Source organism: Psittacula echo (assembly GCF_963264785.1).
Source record: "Psittacula echo genome assembly, chromosome: 4".
NCBI classification, from domain to species: Eukaryota; Metazoa; Chordata; class Aves; order Psittaciformes; family Psittacidae; genus Psittacula; species Psittacula echo.
Window position 1 is genome coordinate 71,136,292 of NC_137738.1, and position 4,688 is coordinate 71,140,979.

Consider the following 4,688-nt stretch of genomic DNA (forward strand, 5'->3'; position numbering starts at 1 on the left):
GCCGCGGGGACTCCGCTCCGCGGGGCCGGTACAAAGGGTGGCTGCGGCGGGGCGGGCTGGCAGGGAACTCGCGCAGGTTGCGCGCCGCCCCGCGGAGCCTCTAGCCGCGACCCGCCCGCAGCGGAGGTGCTGACTGCCCGTGTGGCGCGGAAGCTGCAGGTGCTTCTCGTCTGCTGGGCGTGAGCAACGGCGCGGAGCGGCCGCCCGGGACTGCCGGGCTCGCTGTTCACCGCGCCTCAGGTTCGCTGCCTGCTGGGACTTGGGGATCACTCAGCCCCGGCTCCTGCCCTGTCCCGTCCTCCCTCTGCCGTCCCTCAGCACGGCACAGCAGGGGCTGTACGGAGATGGGCTCCAGCCCGCTGCTGGAGGTCAGAGATGCGAATTCATCCAGCAGCGACAGGACAAACTCCAGCGCTTACGGGGAGCCTTGGTGAATGTTTAGTACGCTGAGTTTCCAAACCCTCACATGAAAATGCTTGTTTTCAACCTCTCTTCTTTTTCTCCAACATAAATACATAATACTCTGCTTAAAATACAGAGTGCTATTTCAGCCCTAAAAAGAGGTACGCTACTTTTAAGGTGGATTTAATTATAGCTCTACTGTTCTTAGTGTAGATCCTTGAATTGCTTTCAAGATTTTCCTTCTTTGGTAAACTACTAAACTTTCATGGTTCAGCACATGTATGCTGAAGAGGAAACCCACTGATGCCTTAAATATACAACCCAACAGGTGTATGGCATGGGCTGATGGCCACTTCAGCAGCTCAGACTGATTGTTGGCCCCACCTGCTCCTTTAAGTCACACATCCACTGTGTGGGTCCACATCTACCACTGTTAAATGACAAAATTACCTGGAGAAAGGGATTTTTCCAAGTTAGCTTTCAGAGTGCTGCAACTGCTGTATACTTTCTTGCAGTCTTTGGAGAATTGCACATTGTAAGCGGTGTCTGGTTGGTTCTTCTTAAAACCAGAAGTTTCACCACCGTGTAGAGAAGTGACCGTTTCTTACAGCATTTCAGAGGCTGTATGAGTTGCTGTCTCCTTTCCACCAGATGATGTCATGCCCTGGTTTCCTGGGCACCCAAAGTCCACGGGATGGAATCTGAACTCATTTGGTCTGTTTGTTATCGACATGGCTGGAAAGCAAATGAACCTGTATTTCCTTCCATGATGGCTATGATCCACTGTCCCTGTACTCCCATACGTGACTTGACTTAAACCAGCTGTGAGGTATCTTCTCATTTCCTTGGATGACTGTGCTGTGCACTGCCTACCCCACCCTTGGGGAATCCCTCATTGCATGAGCTGTGCTAGCAAAATCTGGAGTTCTGCTTCCTCTCCTCCTCTGCACATCCCCTTTGGTTGCTCTTCCCTCCTCTGCTGGCCTGTGCCGATGGCCCACCTGGGATTCAGTTCAAAGCCTACATGTGCTCTAATGTGCTCAAGTTTTCACTGTGGCCAATTGAAATCCTGTTGGGACAGCCACTGCCACTTAGGGAGTGATCAGGTCCCTAAAGTAGACACATCAGCTGGGACACCTAAACAAAGGTGCTGGTGCTGTTTGGTGGTCTCCGAGTCTCCCTCCAGAAAGAAGAATCTTGTGTTGTGTCTGCTAGCCTCATGTAGCTGTCGTGGATGTCTGAATGACTCTTTATGGACAACTGAGTGTATCGTGCCATGGCTGGTCTGCTGGGTTGCTCCTTGGGGTGTATTCCCTGTACTGACTAGATCTCCACTGCCTTTACAAGTTTAAACAGCTCACCACGTGTAGAAAATAAATACCAGTCCTTAGTTCAGCCACACCATTTTATCCGGATCTGGTGGCTCCGTGCTAGAACCTGCTAGACAAATAGCAACATCAGCATTACCAAGTGGCCCTAATCTGCTAGGAAGTCAGCTGTGCGAAAAAACAAAGACAACTCTGGCCAGTCGGTCTGCTTCTGGACAGCCAAGCTTGCATGTATGTGTGCACCAAGCACCATTTATGCCTTTGGCATCTGCCTAGCTTTGTCCTCTTTCCTCATCAACCACTGTTCCCAGCCACAGCATTTCTACACAGATGCTGGTTCTGCTCACCGCAGCTCTGTGCAAACACAGAAAGACTGCAAAAACCCAAAGCAAGCAGAATGTACTTGCATACCCAGTATTGTCTTTGGCTTGTAAAGCACAGACCCACACCGAACTCCACTGAGCTCTTCATGTCTGTGACAGGCATGCTTTTGTCTGATCCAGGAGAGTATATCAGAAATAGCCTGGGCTGTCCTGAAGAGCTACTGCACCTCGTGTGGCAGAGATGGACAATGTAGTACTTTGGGGCCAGAGGGGCCATCCAGACTCTTGTGCCTGCTGGTCTTGGCTGTTTATGATGTCTTCCTTATTAAGCTTCTCAGTTTGATTCTGCAAAGATCTCATCTTGTGTAACATTCATTTACAAGTTGATCAGACACATAAATAAGCATCCTCTTGCTGTGCTTAGGGCTCTGACAACAGTGCCTTTACCCTGGGAAGCAGTTTCCTGGGTATTAATTAAGGCAAGAAGAGGGAGATTATGTGGAACCAACCTTGTGCTAAAAGGCCTACTCCAGAACCATGCTGGGATGCCCACAGCACGGATATCCAAGCCCAGGAATGTGTTACTAGAACAGGATGTCCACTAGATACCTTATCTACCTGGTCTGATTGTAGCCTCTCCAGCCGACCACTGGTGTTTTATGGAAAAACATAACATTGTGAAAATGCACAGAAACATACTTGAGTGCTGGAACTGAAGCTAGAGAAGACAAGAGCACCAGAAAGTGTGTGTCTAACAAGTCTATGTGTAAGAGAGTGAGCTAGAGAGGAAAAAAGTGCTTCATGCATAACTTAATTGACTTCTTCCTTCCTCCCCTTCTGCTCCTCTGAAAGAAGTGATTAAGCCCTGCTCCAGGATGTCAGTGGTACATCCTGTAACAGTGGAGATCAGTCTTTGTACTCAGCACTGGCAAGTGTCTCAGGAAGGCTCTCTCAAAAGCTCTCACACAGGACTGGGCAGAAGTGTTGCAAACCTTTGGCTGGGCAACGGTGAATTCCACAGCCAGCCATCAGTGCCTTGAGAGACCATGGGTATTACCCCTCCTTTGTGGTGGTTTCCTTCTAGGAACGGGATTGCTCTGTATTGTCCCCCTAGGTAACTCAGCAGAGCTGTACAGGCAGCAAGCTCTTGATCTTACTCTGGAAGCCAGCATAGGACAAAGGATAATGAATCTGTCGTGACTTTTGGGATTAGATGTTATTAGAAGTAATTTCTGGAGCTTCTGCAGAGGGCTTCCAAAAGGCTTCTTTTGTCACTGTACTTCTTCCTGGCATCACTGTCACAGGACCCAGCAGCTCACATCAGGCATTACAACATAGTTGGTTTCAAAATACTCTGCAATAGGCCAAGAATAGTCCTATCAGCTGCACTGGGTGACTTCTAGAGGAACTCAGGGCACTGAGGCCAAGGGAGCCATCTCTTCAAGGGCTGGCACTTAGATGACTAAGAACTGGCACAGCCTCTCACAGCCAGCTGGGTAAACATCCCACATAGGTGGAATTTCTCGTACTCTACCACAAGCATTCCAGGGTGGTCTGGCTCAAAAGCCAACTGAGCAGCTAGCAGTGGTGGTTCCTGGCATTTCCCTGCTTGGAGGTGTTACAGGAATAACCAGGCTTCCCTCGTCAGCCTTCACATAGAAAGGGGCTTTCTCTGCTGTCCTTCAGCTGTATGATTGATAGAGTCTAAACTGAGGTCAGCCACTTTTTCCCCAAGAGCGAGAACCTAGAAACAGCGAACTGTCTCAGCAGACTTCAGAAGACTGCCAGTGGTATAAATAATGTCACCGGCTTCTCATACAGCTCATCACCTCCATGCATGGCTTACTTTTGCCTCAACTCACATAATCCCTGAGACATGCTGTCATTGCTTTTCCAGGGCTGAACAAGACTCACTTCCTCCTTGAGTAGACTTCCATGATTGTGGCAGTGGTCTCTTAGGTGAGCCTTAGAGGACAGAACAACCCCCCATGCTGTTCCTTCCCTCAGTAAATCCTGTGGACATCATTCTAATGTCCATCCTGGTGGAGTGGGGATCCTCGTCCCTTATGTCTCCCTCATACGTATTACAAGTATGAATTTTAATTGTAATGCTTAGTCCGAACAGACTCATTCCCTTTTGATGCAACTACATTTCTTTCTTTTCTTGAGATCACTAATTGTTATCACCAGTATTGCCTGGACCTCCTGGGTGCAGTGCCTAGATTCAAAGGTGTATTTCAGGTATAAAGCAATTAATTTTTACCTGACTGGAAACCATGATGATACTGGTGAGTATTTATTGCCTATTCTCCAGAAGTGCTTAGATTCCAGCCCAAGAAGTGTATCAGATGTTTGGTGTTACTGAAACAGGACATAAAAAAGAGCCCTTAGGCCAGAGTTTATAGTCCAAATTAAGAGTACATGGAGCAGACTGTTAATCAAAATACTGGGCAGGTAAAAGTATCAGATGCAAAAAGGGCCTGGGAAAGATAACGTAGAAATCTAAAATAAATTTTGTGATCAGAGTTGGATTTTACTTACACTTTCATTGTTCTGTCAGAAAACACAGTTTGGAAATCAAATCCACAGACTGTGTCTCTTCTTGCCTGACCTGTTAAATTGGGTAGTTGCGTAT